This window comes from Rattus norvegicus, chromosome 4 (genome assembly GCF_036323735.1).
Source record: "Rattus norvegicus strain BN/NHsdMcwi chromosome 4, GRCr8, whole genome shotgun sequence".
Taxonomy (NCBI): domain Eukaryota; kingdom Metazoa; phylum Chordata; class Mammalia; order Rodentia; family Muridae; genus Rattus; species Rattus norvegicus.
The window spans coordinates 159,163,323-159,184,184 of NC_086022.1; the positions used below are offsets into that span (position 1 = coordinate 159,163,323).

The window sequence follows — 20,862 nt, forward strand, 5'->3', positions numbered from 1 at the left end:
TCTGAGACCTGGTCTCACAAAGTGGCCCTGTCTGGTCTGGAATTCAGAGATCCACCTGCCTTTAGCTCCAGAATGCTGGAATCGAAGGCCTGTGCCACCACACCCAGCAAATAAGATAGTCTTATCCCAGTTTCCAGTGACTCCACCCGGAACGGGGGAGCATCTGCTCTCTTAATGAGCCTCTTAGTGTTAACACCCCTTACACACTCACAAGAGGTAACCCTAAAATCATTTAGGAATCAGATCAGGGATCAGAGCCCCCAAATCCTTGTGGCGTCTCTGACCACTGGCAAGGAAGAGGCTGCCAAGTACCCACGGGGGTCATGGGGTCTTAGAGCTGGAGTTGCTCGTGGCTGAGAACAATGTGTGGACACTCTGAACTGAACTGTGTGAGTCCTGTACAAGAAGCGGCGGGTCTCAAGAAGCAGCGGGTCTCAGGCACTAAGCCATATCTTCAGCTTTGACAGGAAAAGGCCAGTTTGTTTTCTTTTGGTTTGATTTTTCAAGATAGGGTCTCTTTCTGTAGCTCCGTCTCTCCTAAAACTCTGTAGACCAGGCTGGTCACAAACTGGGAGAGCTACCTGACTCTGCCCCTGGAGTCTTTCACTTGAAGGTGTGTGCTGGTGTGCCACTATAACTGGCTTGAAAAATTTTGGCTCAAAAAGTTTTAAGTGGACTATTTAAATGTCTCAATCTAACTGCATATAAACTTAAGAATAAAAAGTCAAAGGGCAGTGGTGGCACATGCCTTTAATCCCCACACTTGGGAGGCAGAGGCAGGTGGGTCTCATGAGTTCAAGGCCAGCCTGGTCTACAGAGTGAATTCCAGATCAGCCAGGACTACACACACACACACACACACACACACACACACACACACACACACAAACAAACACACAACTCTGTCTCAAAAAAAAAAAAAGAATAGAACAGAAAGCACATGCCAGGTGTGATGGTTTATGCCTTTAATCTCAGCACTTGGGAGGGAGAGGGTAGCCTGGTCTACATGCCGAGTTCCAGGACAACCAGAGTTACATACTGAGATCCTATCTCAGAAAGAAAAAGAATTTTAAAAAGCTTTTATCAATTAAAGATGTGTTTATTACTAAGTAATCACGCTGTCATAGCATTTTCATAAGAAAACCGTGAATGGGAGGGGTAGAGGTGTGACAAATACCGTGGGAGTCAGCAGCAGGCAGGATCAATGTGAATTTGAAGCTAGCCTGCTCTGTATGTTGAGTTCCAGGCCAGCCAGGGCTACACAGTGAGACCCTGTCCCAAAACAAACAAACCCATTTGTGTTCCTGTCTGCTCCATAAAATTTATGTAAAGTGAGGTAGTAATTTTGGGAGTAATAAAGAATTCACTATAAAAATAAAGGTTATATCCACATGCGAATCTTGGTATTCTGTCGGATCTCTGTGTGCTGCTTCGAGAAGTGGCAAACCTGTAGCCTGTGGGAAGGCTTTTCTCCCGAGGCTCTCCCTTTGCTGTGACAGCAATTCTAAACTCAGACCGGCTGGACACCGCACTAGGTTACTGTCCATAAATAGGAAACTACTGCTTCCAAGAAGGCAGGCAGAAGCCAACTGGAATGGTGCCCCTTAGGCTCCTGGCATACACCTCAGTCAAAAGCCGACAATTCAGGTTAGAGAATAGACACAGGACCTTAGCAAAACTACAGCCCTGTGCGGTCCCCTAGAAATGCTCATCCCCGTTTAAGGCAGGATCCAGGATCTTGCTAAATTACCCAGGCTGACCTGGAACGTACTGTCTTGCCCAGTCTAGCCTCAAACATGCAGTGATCTTCCTGCATCAGCCTTCAAAGAGGCTGGGATTATAGGTAAGCATCCCCAGACCTGATTGACTCCATTTTTGAAATTCTTCATTGATTGTCTGTGGTGGCTTGAATAAAATGGCCCCTGTAGGCCCATAGGGAGTGGCACTATTAGGTATGACCTTGTTGGAAGAAAGTGTGTCTCAGCCTCTTCCTGGTGCCTGCAGAACCAAATGTAGAACTCTCTGTTCCTTCTCCAGCACCGTGTCTGCCTGCCTACCACCATGCTTCCCACCATGGACTTCCCACAATGCACAAACCTCTAAACTGTAAGCCAACCCCAATTCAGTGTCTTCCTTTGAGAGTTGCCATGGTCATGGTGTCTCTTCACAACAGTAAGACGTGAACCAAGACATTGCCCATCTGAAAATCTAGGAAACTAAAGCAAGCACAGGAACTGCTGGGTAGCAAATGGTATTTGGCTTCGGTTTTGTGACCCTGAAGAACAGAACCCAGGGTTGTGGGTCTTGTGGTGGGCAAGCTCTCTACCTTCTGAGCCATGCCCCAGTCCACATGGTTTTTGTTGACGTGAGACAGTCTTGTTATGTAGACAAACAGACCTTGACCTCCCTGTGAGGTTTAGGAGTGTTCGTCCTCACTAGCACTCTCTCCGTTCTACCTGAATGCTGGGAAGACAGGCACCATCCTCCCAGCCATGTGCATTTATTTTTAAAATATACACAGCCCAAGTCACATATATGTCCTTTATTCGTCTGTGCTGTTAGACAGCAGACGTGCTATAGGCCAGTACTGGTCTTTCCATTGAGAACATGAAAACCCTAAGGTCAGCAGTGGTTCCCAAGTCGTCTCCTAAGAAGCTCCAGAGCTCTGAGTCTGAGGTTTGGCTGTTTTGTTTTGAGCTTGGGACCTTTCTGGTATAGGGGACCAAGTGCAGAGTCTTGCATATAGCAAACAAGAGTACGAGTGTCCTGTGTCACTGAGCTATGAACCCAGTCTTCTTGTTTATACCGAAATGTTATGTTATTGATTTCTAAAAGATTTTTCCTACATTTTCAAATTTTCTTCTCAAAAAAAGTAAAGGAGCAATTTCTGACCGGAGTTCTTAGCAACCAGTCTACAAACCTAGTTAATAACTCCAGTACATCAAAGGGTAGTGTCGTGAAAATGGAAACATAATACACAAAGTAGGAGAAAATATTTATGTCATGTATTTCATGTCTAGTATACAGGTGTTGGTGTGTGTGTGTGTGTGTGTGTGTGTGTGTGTGTGTGTGTGTTTGAGTGTGTGTGTGTGTGTGTGTACAACACATCCTAAGCTATAACTTACTGAACATCGATTGTGTCGACTGCAGCTTCACTAAGCTATACAATTAAAAATCTGGTCTTGGCAGAAGCTCATTGTCCAGTACGGGAGAGGCCATCTGGGGAAAGGCTCATCCTAACAAAAGGTAGCAGCAGACCGTCAGCTCTATACAGGTGCACAGTGCACATGTGTATGTACTCATGCAAATGCACACACATATCCAAGTGTCCGGGCACCATGAGAACACAGCCTACAGAGCCAACTAAGCAGGGCTCGTGGAGGATCACAGACCCCTCATAGGTCTGCGCTAGGCTGTCTGAATGTGCATTATGGTTGGGTAGCTTGGTGTTCTTGTGGGAGTCCCAACAGTGGGAGTGGGTGTGACTTTGACTCTTTGCCTGCTCTTGCGACCCTTTTCCTCCTTCTAGGTTTCCGCATCCAGCCATGATACGAGGGCTTGTGTCCAGTCTTGCTGTATCTTGTTAGGCAGTGTTTGCAGGATAGGTCCTAGGAGGGCTCCTTTTTTTTTTTTTTTTTAAGAGAAACGGGAGGAGTGAATCTGGGGTGGTGGGAGGGGCTGCAATATATAAGAGAAAAATAAAGGTTAAAAGAAGAAAAACCCAAATGAGAACAGACAAAGGGTGCAGGTGCAGAGGTCACACCTACAGTCCCAGCACTTGAGAGGCTGAGGCAGCAGGATTACCCCAATCTGAGCAAGATCATGTGTCCAAAAAGGAGGAGAGAAGGTAGTTGCCAGACTGGTAGCACACACCCGAAACCCCAGAACTCAAGAAACTGAGACCAGGGTTGGGGATTTAGCTCAGTGGCCCTGGGTTCAGTCCCCAGCTCCGAAAAAAAGAATAAAGAAAAAAAAAAAGAAAGAAAGAAAGAAACTGAGACCAGAGAATTACCTCAAGTTCTAGCCCAGCCTTTGGGCACGTGGTGAAATGCTGTCCAAAAAAAAAAAAAAAAAAAGGCAAGCGCGATGTCACGTGCCTCTGCATTCCAGCACCAGATACAATCCAGCATTTGGGAGTAGAGGCAGGAGTTCATGGTCATCCTCAGACACCAAGATCAAAGTCAACCTAGGGGACTTGTGACTGTCTCAAGGTTTAAGGGTGAATAACGGGGTGTGTTAGCACACACACCTTTAATCCGGTCAGGAGGCAGAACTGGGTGGATCTGTGAGTTCAAGGCCAGGCTTTTCTACAGAGGGAGTCAAGGACAACCAGGGCTAATACACAAAGAGAATCTGTCTCAAAACAAATAAACAAAAAAGGGTACTGGCTCCTTTTCCAGAGGAAAGGTTCAATCCCAGCACCACATGGTGGCTCGCCCCAGACTGTGACTCCAGTCCCAGGAGATCCTGCACTCTTCTGGCCTCTGCAAGCCCCAGGTACACACGTGGCACATAGACATATGACAGGCAAAACCCCACACACATAAAATAAAATATAGTAAAAGAAGGGAGGACTCTTGACAATTGTATTCACCTTACTATGTGAGATGAGAGAAAATGAAAACGAGTTAATAAAATGTATTCATGGAGTAAGAATGAAACAGTGGGGGGTGGAGGGGTGGGATGTGGAACAGTTGGGAGGGTGGACTCGGAGGGGAATAAAATCTGGAGTGTAAAAATAAATATAAAATCTGTTAAAAAGAGAAAAAGAATGAAACAGTATCTGCACTTATAGGATAAAGAAGTCTAACCTCTATGCACTCCATAAATGCTATAGGTAAAGAACACTGTGCCATGTTAGAATCTTGTTATAAAGGTGGCAGCGGGTAGAGGCTCCCTGAGCCTGGCCCCACACTCGTCTCAAGCCTGATTTTCTTCTGAATGTTGTTCTCCTAACCCTTTGCTTAAGCCTGTATTTAAAGTCTTTAGTAAGATCTCATTAAACAAAAATATTTGAGGAAAATACTGACTTGGGAAGATGCTTACTGCCGTTATGTGCTGATTTTTAATTAGGCCAGTTTCATGTTTGTTGTTTGAGGCAGGGCCTTGCTATAGTTCAAGTTGGCCCAGAACCCATGAAAATCCTCTTGCTTCGGCCTCCCAAGAGCTGGGACTACAGACATGTACCTCTGCCATACCCACTGTTTCTTCATAAGTGAGAGTATCACACACAGCGTAAGAGTTTTTCCTATAATTTTTACACTTATTTATGTAATATCTGTGTGCGTATGGCAGTCAGGATGGGTTGTGAGAGTCAGTTCTCTCCTCCCACGCTGTGGGTTCTCTGGGCTTGTCCAGCCAGCACCAACTCACCAGTCCCAGATATTTTTTAAGATTAACTAATAATAAATTATATAACTAATATTATTATAAAATAATAAAATCATCATGTCAGTTTACTTGTGCTTATTTATATGCACACACGTATGCCATGGCACCCGTGGGGGGTCAGAGGATGGCTTTGTAGAGTCAGTTCTTGCCTTCCACTGCTTGGGTCCTGAGGCTTGAACTCGGGTCGTCGAGCTTGGCTGCTGTGCCATCTCACCTGCCCAAGGTTTGCTGTTTTTTGGGTTTTTTTTTTTTTTGAACTTTTTATTTATATGCGTGTTTGAAATAATTTATTTTATTTCATGTGCTTTGGTGTTTTGCCTGCGTGTATGTCTGTGTGAGGGTTTCTGAACCCCTGGAACTGGAGTTACACACAGCTGTGAGCTGCCCTGTGGAACTGAACCAGGATCCTCTGGAAGAGCAGCCAGTGTTCCTGACCACTGAGCCATCTCTCCAGCTCTTACGTGCACGTTCGTGTGAGCACACAGAGCCATGGAGGCCAGAAGACAATATCGGATCCTTCGGAGCTGCAGTCAGAGGTGGTTGTGAGCCGCCTGGTGTGGGTTCTGGGAAGCAAACTTGGATCTTCCACAAGGTCAGCAAGCACTCCTAACTGCTGAGCGGTCTCCGGCCCACAGTGTTAGTTGATGGTTTTATTAGAGTCCATAGTTTGTCTATATTTTTCTGTTGTAGCTTTTTTTTTTTTTTTCTTTTAAACGGGATCTCACTGTAACCCAGACTGGTCTGGAGCTCACTGTAGGCAAGGCTGGTCTTGAACTCATGAAATCTGCCTGCCTCTGCCTCTGCCTCTGCCTTCTGAGTGCTGGGATGCAACGCATGCACCACCAGCATCACTACTGGCTCTCTTTGTCTTTTCTCTTAAAGACATACGGATGAGAGCAAGAATCCAACAAGCACACATACTCCGAATGATAAGGACCATTTTGGATACTTTTTCTCCTGTTAGCATCCCAGCCGGGCAGCACACCAATTATTTCTTATTTGCTAAGACAAAGAGGTGTCAGCTACCTTGTTTATGTTTACAGCAGTTAGGTTTGGCCCCAGTAATGGCGAGGAAGCAGTATAAGGGAAGGTTGGAAAGAAACTAGGTAAATCTCAGGGCAGCGAGACCAAGCAGGCCTTGAGCAGTCCTCGCACAGAGCAGAGCAGATAAGACAGGAATGGGCTTTCTCCCCCCTGGGAATGAGAGCCATCATAAAGGGAACAAGGCCTTAGACTTGCTCTGTAAGAGCAAGCCATAACATGTACATTCTGATAAGCAGGTCTCGGGCATAGGGGCCAGAGGTGGTTCAGCCGCCAAGGGTGCTTCTGCTCTTCCAGAGAACACAGGTTCAATTCCCAGCCCACGCTGGGCAGCTGGCTGGTGCCTCCTATGGCACCTGCACTGGGAGAAACATTCCCTCACACAAGCACACACATGCACACACAATTACCAATAATAAAAGTAAGTCCTTTGGACGTGGAATAAAGCAATTCTAAGAGAAAGAAAAGGCAGGGCGGGTGAGATGTGGGAGAAAGATGGGCAAGTGGATGTAGGCTTGCTTCCGTCCAGTGGATGTCCCCTTCTCCCAGGAGCAAGCTCAGGCTTCACGATCTCTACCAGTATTTCCACTCCTGGCCATGTACAGTCCCTTGCTGCTGGAATGCATAGCATTAGAATTACTAGGAAATGTAGTCCCCAGACTCCTGCATCCCAGCGCCTTCTCCCCGAATGCTGAAATTCTGGCTGCATTCTGGCCTCAGATATTTGGCTACACCCTGAGATTTGAACTCTACATAGAAACATGTTATTGACCAAGGAGGAACCAAAGTGCCCAATTATACCGAACTTTCGTGTGCTAAACCCAGTGAGCTAGAAGTGACTGTTTATCCCAGAGTCCAGACGAATCATCCCTTCAGATTTCTTTGGGAGGTGCCACCCACATCCCAGCTGGCTTTCCTGGGAGTCACAGCCCAGGCATTCCTCTCAGCCTGGCCTCTCCCGGGGCCTGATGCTGGCACAAGCAGCCAGCATCCTTCCCCGCCTGACACTGCAGATTTGTTGTGTAGTGGGTGATTTTGTTTTTAATACCTGAAGGCTATACATGACAGTCTTGGGGCCTTTTGCTTTTTAAGGAAAAGTGGTACCTGGCATGATGATGTACACCTTAATCCCAGCACTCGAGCAGCAGAGGCTGGAGAGGCGGCTCAGTGGCTAAAAGCACGCCCTGTTTTCTCAGAGGCCTGGGTTTGGTTCCCAGCACCCACATCAGGCAGTTCATACCTGCCTGTAACTTCAGCTCCAGGGAATCTGACACACCTCTGACCACCTCCTCCTCCTCTTCCTCTTCTTCCTCCTCTTCTTCCTCCTCCTCCTCCTCCTCCTCCTCTTCCTCCTCTCCATCTTCTTCCTCCTCCTCTTCCTCCTCCTCCTCCTCTCCCTCCTCCTCCTCTTCCTCCTCTCCATTCTCTTCCTCCTCTTCCTCCTCTCCATCCTCTTCCTCCTCCTCTTCCTCCTCCTCCTCTTCCTCCTCTCCATCCTCTTTCTCCTCTTCCTCCTCCTCCTCTTCCTCCTCTCCATTCTCTTCCTCCTCTTCCTCCTCCTCTCCATCCTCTTCCTCCTCCTCTTCCTCCTCCTCCTCTTCCTCCTCTCCATCCTCTTTCTCCTCTTCCTCCTCCTCCTCTTCCTCCTCTCCATTCTCTTCCTCCTCTTCCTCCTCCTCTCCATCCTCTTCCTCCTCCTCTTCCTCCTCCTCCTCTTCCTCCTCTCCATCCTCTTCCTCCTCTTCCTCCTCCTCTTCCTCCTCCTCTCCATCCTCTTCCTCCTCCTCTTCCTCCTCCTCTCCATCCTCTTCCTCCTCCTCTTCCTCCTCCTCCTCTCCCTCCTCCTCCTCCTCTTCTTCCTCCTCTCCCTCCTCCTCCTCTCCCTCTTCCTCCTCTTCCTCCTCCTCTCCCTCCTCCTCCTCTTCCTCCTCCTCTCCCTCGTCCTCTCCCTCCTCCTCTTCCTCCTCCTCTCCCTCCTCCTCCTCTTCCTCCTCCTCTCCCTCCTCCTCTTCTTCCTCCTCCTCTTCCTCTTCCTCCTCCTCTTCCTTTTCTTCCTCCTTCCACACACACACGCGCACACACACACACAAAGAATAATTAAAATTTTAAAAAGAAAATGGCTTTTTAAAAAAGAGCCAGGGGCAGGAAGATCTCTGAGTTTGGAGTCAGGCCTGATCTGCAGAGCAAGTTCCAGGACAGCTAAAGCAACACAGACAAACCTGTCTTAAAAGACAGACAGACAGAGGGGTTGGGGATTTAGCTCAGTGGTAGAGCGCTTGCCTAGGAAGCGCAAGGCCCTGGGTTCGGTCCCCAGCTCCGGAAAAAAAAAAAAAAAAAGAACAACAAAAAAAAAAAGACAGACAGACAAAAGCCCGGCATTAAACAAACGAATAGTTTTCTTTTCTTTTTTTTTTTTTTTTTTGTTCTTTTTTTTTTTTTTTCCAGAGCTGGGGACCGAACCCAGGGCCTTGCGCTTCCTAGGCAAGCGCTCTACCACTGAGCTAAATCCCCAACCCCACGAATAGTTTTCTAAAACCCACAAAGCACAATGCAAGTGTGGTTGTGAATGCCTGAAACCCCACCATTCTGCACGGTGAGCAGTGAGCCATTGGGAGCTTCAAGCAGCTCAGAGACGACCTAGTTCTTAAGAAGTTGGGGGTCGATATGAAATAAGAAACATCTAAGTATTTAAGAGTAGATGTCTTCGACTTGTTTAAAGAAAGTATCATCTTCTCGTATTAATCCATAGAGTTGCAGTCCAAGTCTGAGTGAATTCCACCATGCCTTCTAAGTGCTGTTCCTTACATACACGCTGGTAGTAATAAAGCCTAATTGCGAAATCAGGTACAGCAAGGATCAGCGATAACTTATACTAAAGGAGCACTTAGAAGACGGAAGTGCGATAACAGTTATGCCGTGCATGTGGTGGGCAGTACAGAGTTTGGATATATACATGCATGTACCTACTCAGAGATAAACACCTTATTACACTGTAACTCTTCAGCCACCCATAGTGGCTCTCACCTCATCCCAGCACTTGGGAGACAGACAGGAGGCTCTCCATGATAGGCAGAGGCAGCCTTGGCTACATAGTGCATTCTAGACCAGCAGAGCTACAGCAACGAAACACGCACGCCTACAGCCTTGCACCTAAAGCAAGCGTGGCTTTCCTGACACATCAGAGTTGTCGGCATCGCTGTTTCCACTTTGGGCTGTGGCTGAGTAAAACGAAGGGTACTCTCGTGTGCAGACAGCGATGTGGATCTGCCTGGGTGACGGCCAAGTGTTCAGTGATGAGCATGGCAAAATTCATTTAGTAACTGAATCAATAAAAGCAGAGAAAAAAATTACTTCCTTGAAAGTTTTTTTCTTTATTATTAGTGGAAGTCAGAGGACAACTTTGGAATCTGGTCGCCTGCCACCCCCGTGGGTTCTGCGGACTGAACTTAGGTCATAGGCTAGAGCAGCAAGGGTCTTTACACACCGGACCTCTGCAGCTCAGGCATTTTCTATTAATCTGCAGGATGGCCTGCAAGATGGCTGGTATTTTCCCTAGTTCAGAAATGCATTGGTGAGAATGCAGGTGTTTTCTCAGGCTGTAGATCTGAATCTTGACTGAACCACTCCGATCCCAGAGCCCTGATGATCTGGCTACCACATCCTGTAGTAATTTGCAGAGAATTAAAATGTGATTAATGTCCCCATTAGAAGCGCCAGGTGGGACATTTACCTTTGCCAGGGTGGCAGATAGGGTCTCTCAGTGATGCCTCAAAATCTGTCTGAATGTCGTCGTCGCTCTTCTACTGAGATGGAGAAATGGCACTGTGTCGCCCCTTATATACCACTGTAGGGAAATACTAAGGTCTGTACACCAGGCACAAGGACAAACAAAATGCAAAATTGTTTTTGCCATCTGGTTAGCTGGGAAGTGCTCCTGAGGGCGCACTCAGGATGACTTTCCCTGAACTAATAAGAAGCTGGTGTTGGGAGATCCCAACTCCTGAGTGGGTGGGTTCCTCACTGAGCAACTCCAGCATTCAGCTTTTGTTGATACCGGTTAGGCCGCACAGTCCTACATCAGCCATTAGCGTTGGAGTGGAAAGGCTGCCTTCCTGAGAACACTTGGCTTCAATGGAGCAAGTAAAGAAACACTCTTGGCGGGGCTTTGGGGAAATCAGGGTTTAGATTGTTTTGATACATTGAGGAACTAAAAAATGAAACGGTCTCATGTCGCCCGGGCTGTTGTCAGTGCTGTCTTGAAACTTCTGATCTGCCCACCTCTCCTCCCAAGCCCTGCAGTTTACAGATGCACATGGTCCATCTCTGGCATTAAACAATACTTCTTATAACATTCATAGAAATGCTTTTCCTTTTCCACAGTCCATCACTTCATCTTCAGGAGAGCCCCCAGCACCAGGCATGGTGGCACACACCAGGAATCCCACAGCCCCAGTGCTAGAGAGGCAGGAGGTCTGAGTCTAAGAGCCAAGGGATAGCCTTGGCTATAAGTTCCAAGTCAGTGTGCTCTGCATACCAAGATTCTGTCTCTAAAATGAACAAGACAAGTCATCATAAGTGCTGCAGCCCAGAGCTGTAGCGTATGTGGGCCGACTGTGCCCTGGTTACGGTCCCTGATGCAGGAAGCAGTAGTAATGAGACTCACGAGCTCCTCTGCTCTTCACCCGGAACACCCCCATCACTTGTCCTCCTCTCCTTAGTCCCTTATCACATTATCAAAATGCTGAAGACCCTCAAGCCCAGGGTATCACGTAGAATAGAGAAGGGAATAGAGCACCCAGTGTTAGACTAACAGAGTGCAGGGAGAGGCTTACGTGTAGCATTGAAATGAAGTCGTCTGTTTTAAGATTGCCTTTCACTATAATGTTGCCCAAGCTGACCTTAAATTCCTGGACTCAAACCATTCAGCTTCCCAGCTATCTGGGACTACGGGCACGTGCCACCCACACTTCCTCACCCACCCTAAAATAAGATTTTTTTTTTAAACGTTTTTAAACAGGGAGTTAAGCAAGCATAAAAATGCACGAGCGCGTGCACGTGAGCAAGAGCTGGATTTAGATCGCTGTCTAAAGACCGGAGGACACAGCTGACAGTTTAAAGGGGAGCAGTTATCAGTGGCACCACTCCCAGGTCCCTGCCACGCTCCAAGGCCGGTGGCAAGAGTAACAGAGCAGTCAGGCGGGGTGGAGTCTAATTGATCCCCGCTCCATTAACTTCAGCACACCAGTCATCCATCCCCTTTGGGGCTCAGTTTCTTATCTGCCTAATGAAGGCTTTGAGTATTCAGTTTCTAAGGCTTCTTCAGTTCGAGGAATCTGTGACTCAGCTGCAGATACGCAAGGTTGCCGGAGTGCAGAAGCTAGGGTGACGCCCTGCCCAGACTTGCGGGCAGGCTTAATCTGGTGATCAAAAGGAATCTGTGGTAAGCATACCCAGGGATGAGCTACGCCCATCCTAAATGGCCCTGGTCTGCACGCCCTGCAGCTGTAGAGTGGACCAGTCATGAAGCCCAGCACTGAGTGCTTAACAGTAACTTATTTATGTAGACACTTCAGCAGGTCCGTTGGCCCTCCTGCCTCATTTTGTCTGTCTGCCTTTTCTTTCAGTTCTCTTACACAGGGAATTCCCATTCTTTGGTGAAAGAATGGAAGGGGAAATAAAAGACTTTAAGTGACAGATCTTCAGAGTAAAAAAAAGTTAAAATTATCATATGAAAATATTTGACAAAAGCAAACTGAAAGTAAGTCACCTGAATATAGTCCATCTACGCGTTTGTGCATGTGTGCACGTGTGTGGTGCACACCTATGATGCCAACACTGAGGAGACAAACGCAGGAGAATGGCCGATTCCCTTTCAAAAAGGAAAAAGCCGGGTCTAGTGGCCCAGGCCTTTAATCCCAGCACCCAGGAGTTAGAGACAGGCCGTTCTCTTGTGAGTTCTAGACCAGCCTAGAGCAATGGTTCAGCTCTTACAGAGGACTGAGTTCATTTTCTACCTCCGGTCTCCATGGACACCTGCGCTTACATCCACAAGCTCTGCACACATAGACAAATAATTTAAAAAAGAGACAGACTCGGCATGGTGTGCACTCAGAGTTTGAGGTTAGCCTGGTCTACAAAGCGAGTTCCAGGACAACCTGGGCTACATAGACCCTGTTTCAGTGCGTTTCTGGAGGGGAAACTGGGAAAGGGGATAACATTTAAATTGTAAATTTAAAAAATCCAATAAAAGGGAAAAAAGAAGCAAAAAAAAAAGTGTCTACTTATTCCAGAAGTCCATCACATAAAGAAGATGGAGGCAGAAGGAGGCTGACAGTGTGTGGCCAGCCTAGGCTACACATTGGAGACACTGACACTATCAGAATAAAATAAAAGGTACTCCTAAAACTCAGGAAGCATTGGCAAGGGGTCTACCCAGTTCCATGTCAGTCAGTGCTGCATAGTAAGACCTTGTCAAAGAAAGACAGACAAGCTGGGGGTAGCACTATGGGCCTTTGGATTTCCAGCACTTGGAAGGTAGAGGCAGGAGAATCTGGAGTTCAGAGTCATGTTTGGCCACGCTGGTAAGTTCTAGACCAGACTGGGCTATGTGAAACAGACAGACATACAGGCAGACAGGCAGGCAGGCAGGCAGACAGACAGGCAGGCAGACAGACAGACAGAAGACAGATCTAAACAACAAATGAGCCACATTGCTCTGCCTTCCCGTGGCTGCTCTGTGCAGACTGACAGGTGTGAGTGAGGCCATACTTGACTTCGTGGTTTGAAGTGTCAGCTTCTATAGAAGAAAGGAAGGAAATGAGAAAACAGCCTGCTTCTATTTTCAGTTCCCTTCTCCAAGGGAGAAGCCGGCTCTGGGCAGGCAGCTCCATGGAGTGGGCTGCTGCCTCTCATGCACTGTCTGTTGTTGCCCTGGAGGTGAGTGTCCTCGGCTTGGATGTCCTGCTGTCCCATCACACACAGCTCTGTACCAACACTCTTGCTTTTGGCTCTGGGCTCAGGGAAAGGTCGGGTGTCCCCCAACCCCATTTCTCAAAGTAAACCCTTCTCGTGGCTAGGGTACTTGTTTTCTGCTCTGTTTTTCTTCTTCCTCTGCTCTGTTTTTCTTCTTCCAGGAGACATGGAACTTGTGTCTTGGAAAAGTTTCGTTTCAGCCAGGCAGTGGTGTTGCACACCTTTAATCCCAGCATTCAGGCAGGTGGATCTCAGAGTTCAAGACCAGCCTGGTCTACAGCATGAGTTCCAAAGAAACCCTGCCATAGAAAACAGGAGAAACTATTTCGTTTCCTCAGTAGGGCTTCATTTGTAGTCTCCCTTTCGACCTGTTGCTCCCCTCAGGACCAGCAGGTCCTGTCTCTACCCATCAAGCTGCCAAGAGCTCATCACTGGGCTCCGGAATGATTTGAGTCCCCGCAACAGCTTTTACCTTTGATGATATTTGACAGTTCCTGTAACTTCATTATTTGTCTGTCTATCTGTCTGTCTGTCTGACTTCTTGTACATGAATATATGTGGGCATTCAAGTGGCATGGCACACATCCGGAGCTCAGAGGGCAACTTACAGGGAACCCATTGGGGTCACCAGGTTACCCGTGGAGCCACCTCAGTGACACCTATGACATCTGACGTGAATAAACTCTTTCCCTATCTGAGATGGTCTTCTTTCCTCACATATGTAGTAGGAAGGTTTGCCTCCTTGTTTTTCTGGAGTCTTTGTTCTCAGACTCTTTGGCTTCCACTCCCTTAAATGTAGGCATTTGTCAGCATTCAGCCTTTGGTCTGCCCTTTTTATGATCTGTCAGTGTGTTTATCTCTCTTCCTAGTTTTACATATCACTAACTGTACCACCGCAGCAGCCAATCTCTGTGTCCCTCTGAGTGGTACCACTTTCCTATCCAACAAGTCATGCAGCATGCAACCTTGAGATAAAGGCTTCAAGTCAAGGTACACATCAATGCCACAGTGGTACAGGAGCCTGAGAGGTCAGTTCCACAGAGAAAGGCACAGAGGCTGATGTCAGGGCACTATACCTCATCTATACCATGGAGTTTGTCCTGTCCATCTCATGATCACTCCTGTTTTAGGAGGGGGTGGGGGGCTAGACATCAGATGGCGCCTGGCTCGAATCTTAGCACTTAGGAGGCAGAGGCAAACAGATCTCCATGCATGTGAGGTCAGCCTGGTTCACAAAGGAAGTTCCAGGGCACCCAAGGCTACAAAGTAAGATTCTGCTTAAAAAACAAAAACTGGGGAGGTTGGGGCTGTTAGAACACCGGGGGAACACACACAAGACCATGGGCTCAGTCCTGAGCAGCACAGGAAGAGAGAGGATCTTGTGAATTGCCTGGGCTGGAAATGCATCCCACGATATAAAGGGGCAGCACTCTGTGTGCGTGCGTGGTGTGCGTGCATGTGTATGTCTATGTACGTGCGTGGTTTGTGTGTGGGGGGTGTGTATGTGTGTGGTGTGTGTGTGTGTGTGTGTGTGTGTGTGTCTATGTGTGCATGTGTGCACATGGGGGTGTGTATATGTGAGACAAGCTTCTGGGAGCCCTTTGCCTCATCCAGCCCCATATTAACCTTTGATTCAGAGCCTCGTGGGAGGGTCTCATTGCAGTGTTTGTAAGAACTTAAATAACAAAGTCTGGACAGGATATACCTGTAATCTGGCATTGAGCAGCTGGGGCAGGAGGATTACAAGTTTGACTTATATGGATGGAGTTCCAGCTAAATAGCAAAATCTGTCTCAAAAAAAAATTAAAAAAAAAAAACAAAAAACAAAAAACAGACCTTTTTTGATGTCTGGCCAAGGTGATTGGTTTGCCATACAATCTGTCAAACAGAATTACAGCAACTTATTTTGATGGTTTTAATTGGCTTTACTTTTGACTCAGAGTTCAGGAAGCACACAAAAACGATAAAGGTTAAATTCGTAAAAGAGCTGGCAAGGTGACGCAGCATATAAAGCACTTGGGGCGCAAACCTGAAAGCCTGAGTGAGAGCTAATGACCATCTTTTTTTCTGAGTACCACACAAGCACACATGTGTGCACACATGTAATTGTATTGTATAGAATTTTTTTGAAGATTAGGGAACACTTCATTCTTTCTACAAAATAGACGGAGAACAAAAAAAGAGTTTTTTGTTTTTGTTGTCTTTTTTTTTTCCGGAGCTGAGGACCGAATCCAGAGCCTCTGAGCTAAATCCCCAACACTTTTGTTTTTATTTTTAATTGTTTTCAGGGTTTGGTTTGGTTTGGCACAAGTGTTTTGCCTACATGTATGTATATGCACTGTGTGCCTTTGTGGTGCCTACTGAGGTCAGGAGAAGCCATCAGAGTCCCTGGAACTGGAGTGAGAAATTGCTATGAACTACCATGTGGTTCTGGGAAACTGAACCTGGGTCCTGTGCAAGAAGAACAAGTGCCAGTCCTTCAGCCCAGACCACCTCTCCAGCCCGGGAAGGGGCATTTCAATAGAAAAGACCTGGAGAGAGCAGGTGCAAAATGGTCATTTCAGGGGCTGGAGAGATGGCTCAGCGGTTAAGAGCACTGACTGCCCTTCCAGAGGACCTGAGTTCAAATTCCAGCAACCACATGGTGACTCACAACCATCTGTAATGGGATCTGATGCCCTCTTCTGGCGCATCTGAAGACAGCTACAGCATACACATCTATAATAAATAAATAAATCTCTAAAAAAAAGAGAGAGAGAGAGAGAGAGAGAGAGAGAGAGAGATAGTTTTAAAAAAAATGGTCATTTCAGTGGCTCTCCAACCCTGATGTGCTTTCATGGGCTTTTCTAGTTTATGTAAACTGGCCGTCAGAGGCCCCTCTGCAAAAGAAGGCTGAGACGCTAAGCCAGACAGGGCGCTCCGGGAGTCAGGAGATAAATGGAGTTTGCTGGGCACTTAGAGCTGTGTCAGGGATAGAGACCCTGCGAATCCACTCCTGGCTACCTCCTGCTTGGTGTTGCACTGGGGTGGACGGAGCTGCACCTGAGGCAGTGGCTGGCCATCCCTGTGCTGCAGTTGCTGACCTCGAAAGAGTGGTTCCAGATTTCTTTGCTCAAGCAGGAGTCTGAAAGTGACAGGTGGCAGGTGGCCCCGGGGACACCATCTCAGTCCTGAGGTACTGTTCCAGCCCTTGTGTAAGTTGCTCCTGCACCCCAACAAGGTCTTTTTATGAGGTTTATTTTTATGTTGGGGAGTCTGCAAGTGTATGAACTCGTATTTCACACACTTCCTGTTTCCTTGTCTTTACCGCTTCCTCCCGCAAGTGTTTTCGTCATCCCAAGAGTAAAAAGTGTTCCTAGCAATCCTGCCATATTCCTCTGAGTGCTCAGTGCAGTGCTGCTAGCACATGATGGGTGCCTGAGGATTGTCTTACTGGCTATGGAGAGGGTATTGTCATCAGCCGTCCGAAAGATCCTGACTATCTGAGACAGTGTGCTATACAGCAGGGTACAACGTCGGCAGCAGTCTCCGCCTCCAGAGGTAGATAGGTAGGTAGATAGATAGACCCATGCATACACACACACACACACACACACACACACACACACACACACACACACACAGTTAGAGAGCAATGGGTGCCAAGAGGAGGATTAGACAGAGCACAGGAAGAGTAGTCTGCATTGCTGGGAGGGTTGTAAGGACGGAGACAAGCAATCTAATAAGATGCTCAGAGAAGACCTCGCTGCTAAAATGGCATCTTACCAAATATTTGAAGTGCTAAAGAGCCTTATGAAAAGATCATTCCATGCAGGGAACTCTCAATATGAAGTCTCTAAGGCTGGCCGTGTTGGAACATTCCAGAAGGGGGGAGTTTACATCCAGGGCAGATAGGTGAAGATTAGAGAAAGAGATGAGTCAGGGGAAAAGGGGGGCAGAGAGGATGACCGGATACTGCATGTTCTGGTTGAACTTTGCCCTGGGATTAGCCTTCAGAGGGTTTCCATCATAAGACTGACTCTGGATAGCATCACTCTCTGAGTCAGGACGGAATCCTCTGGATGCTGCAGTTAACACACAGAGTCAAAGCCACAGGGATGCTGGTCAGAAGGTGACTAATTATAATGGAGACTTGACCGGGGGAGGCAGCAGAGGTGAAGAGGAGTGGGCAGAATCGTGATTTAATTTGCTGACTCAGGGAAGGAAGCTAAAGAAGATGGCAGGGTTTTAGTTCTGAGAAACAGAAAAGTTGCAGTCTGAAATGTGGAAGGGGCCAGGAATGGTGGTGCATGTCTTTGATCCTAGCACTCAGGAGGCGGAGGCAGATGGTTCTCTGAGTCTGAGGCCAGCCAAGGCTACAGAGTGAGTCCTTATCTCCAAATAAAAATAAGATAAAGTGAGGAAGGCCCCGGGAGGGAAGGTTTTGCTATGCAGCAACTCAGCGTGTGCCTGGTAGGCTCAGGGCATCTCCTTTGCTGACCCCCACAAAGACACCAAGCCAGTATCAGTCGTAGGAATCAGAGAGGCTAGAGACATCTGATGAGGTAAACATGAGTCCACGGATGGGTTGGGCCATATAACTAGATGAGATCACTGGACCTGTCACTGTCCAGAGGTGACAAGGCTACAGGAAATACCCACTCACTGCTTAGACTGTGTCTCAAAATGACTGACTGCACGCAGCCCGAAGTGATGGGGAAGCAGCAGGACAGACATCAGACCCATTGTTTCATTCTGGGGTCCTCAGATCTTCTACCAAGCCATGCCTTAACTTATACGAAACACTGCAGTCCCAGAAACTCCAAGGCCGACCTCACAGGATCATAAACAAGGCCAAGGCCAGCCTGGGCAGCATAGTCAACTGTATCCCCAAATAAAACAGGGCTAGCGGGAGGCTAGCTAGATGGCACAGTGGGCAGAGCGCTTGGCACACAAGCCTGACAGCCCAAGTTCCTGTCTCAAAACCCATATAAAGGTAGGAGAGGGCAGGTGTCACAGAATTGACCTCTGCGTGTCACTGTGGCACACGAGTGCCAATAGTGACTACCAGCTCAGCACACTAATGACAAAGGAGCTGTTAGAGTGCTTGCCTAGCATCTATCTGTAAGGCCCCAGGTTCAAACTCCAGTACCTAGGAAGGCGGAAAGGTATAATCTAATCTGCAGGAAGGCGCTGGGAGATGGCTCTGCAGGTAAACCACGTGCTGTGCAAGCCCGAGAGCGGGACCCCTGGGACCCCTGGGGCCCCTGGGAAGTCAGTGCACACCTGGTAGTCTCTCCTCAGCGTGTCTCTGTATGAAGCAGCTACTGAAGGGCACTAACTGTTGGCCAAGCACAAGGTTTAATGTATGTGGGGCTGCAGGAGCTGGCACAACCGCTCCGTGTACTTGCTCTTGTCACAACCACCCCAACCCCAGTTCCAGGCACACACACATGCATATACACATATACATGAAAAAAAAGGTTGTTTATAAAGTGTAGAGGAGAGCACATTACCAGATTCCCAAAGACATACAATACAAAATGTAAAGTCTGATATGCAGTATATTTAGTGACTTGCCAAATGAGAATCTTAGACAATTAGGTCATAAGTCATAATGCATTAGGAGATGAGCTCACTGTAGTCTGAAGAAGACACTGAACTGAATATTGAAGAATGGCAGGTTTTTGCTTTATAGAAATTCTGAGGGGAGCTATTCCACACAAAGGAGCTGACAAGGCCCAGTGTACAGCTTGAAAGACCTAGAGCATGTTTGGGTAAACCACACAGGTCTGTTTTAACTGAAGGAAAAGGTGGGGGCAAGGGGTCATTGGCTAGAAATGTAATGTATAAAACAACCCTTAAATCCAAGATTTGGGGCCAGCAGGGTGGCTCAGTGGGTAAGGCACTTGCTATCCCTGAGTTTGGCCCCAGGACCCACATAATAGAACAGAACAACTTCCACAAGTTGTCCTCTGACCTCCACACATATATGTGTGTAACCCGCCATCTCCTCCCACACACATAAATGTCAATGTTTTGTGGTCAGGGTTATCATGATGAAACACCATGACCAAAACACTTGGGTTTATTTGCTTACCCAATAGGCTAGACCTCAGTCAATCATTAATTAAGAAAATGCCCTACAGACTTGTCTACAGCCAGATCTTAGAGGGGCATTTTCTCATTGAGGCTCCCTCCTCCTGATGACTTATGTCAAGTTAACATAAAACTAGCCAACATAAAATGTAAAATATATACATACCTCGTGTGTGTGTGTGTGTGTGTGTGTGTGTGTGTGTGTGTGTGTGTGTGTGTGTGTGTGTGTGTTCTGAGGCTTTAATGGCACAGACCTGAAACCCCAGCTACTTGGGAGGCTGAGGCAGAAGGATCACAAGTTTAAGGATAGCCTAGATAACTTTGTGAGAACCTGTCTCAAAAAAATTTTTTTAATTTTTTTTTTATTTTAAAAAGGCTGGTGTGTTGGCTCTGCAGGTAAAGCGGGCACTTGCAGAATAAACCTGGCAACCTAAGTTTGTTCCCAGAACCACATAAAGGTGGAAAGAACTGACTCCACAGAGTTGACCACACCGCCACATGTGTGCATACTCACACACATGGATGTACATGCAACACACACACACATACAATTTTTGCTTGGTTGGTTTTGTTTTTTTTTTTTGTTTGTTTGGTTGGTTGGTTTTGATTTTTATTCATTGTATGTATCTGAGTAGCTGTCTTCAGACACCAGAAGAGGGCATCAGATCCCATTACAGATGGTTGTGAGCCACTATGTGGTTGCTGGGAATTGAACTCAGGACCTCAGGAAGAGCAGTCAGTGCTCTTTTTCTTTTTTTTTTTTTTTTTTTTTTTTTTTTTTAAGTAAAAGAAGAAGTTGGAGATACAGCTCAGTGTGAGGGCATGTGCCCAGTGTAACCACTTAGCCTTTCTATGTCCATCCCAATTCCTGAAGCTTCTTTATTTATGAATGAATGCCTAGGCCTTAAGCTCTGCTTGTTCCCCAGCTAGCTCATAACTCAGCCCATTTATACTATTTTATGTCTGCCACGTGGCTGGTTACCTCTCCTCAGTTTCATATGTCCAGCTTCCTCCAAGTCGGGATGGCAATTCTCCTGGGCCTGACTACTTCCCAGAATGCCCTGCCTCCACACACACACACACACACACACACACACACACACACACACACACACACACACACACACACCGGATGTCCTGCCTTCTACTCCTGCCTCAGCTTATTGGTCATCAGTTCTTTATTGACAGGTGATGTTTTTACACAGTGCACAAGAGCTTATCCCTACACCTGGCATGCAGGAAGAAGCCCTAAATCTACGTCCATGCTCCACAAATACACAGTGCTGAAGGTTAGGAATTGGGGTGCTGGCTCCTAGGTGGCTGGGAGCATTAGTACCCCTGACATCTGGGGGTTGTTTTGGGAGTTTTTGTTACATTACG

General features: G+C 47.2%; 1 protein-coding gene across 2 annotated transcripts in view; it reads left to right on the forward strand.

Annotated features, from left to right (window-relative positions):
• Positions 1-20,862, forward strand: part of Lpcat3 (lysophosphatidylcholine acyltransferase 3) — a 41,487-nt gene that overhangs the window by 8,633 nt on the left and 11,992 nt on the right. The window contains exon 1 of one of the 2 annotated variants that reach the window (XM_063286352.1): positions 5,965-5,983. The exons of the other annotated variant lie outside the window; for it this stretch is intronic. The gene's annotated coding sequence lies outside the window, so the exon portion shown is untranslated. Of the gene's footprint in view, positions 1-5,964; positions 5,984-20,862 lie in introns of those variants that run through there. 2 annotated transcript variants of the gene reach the window in all.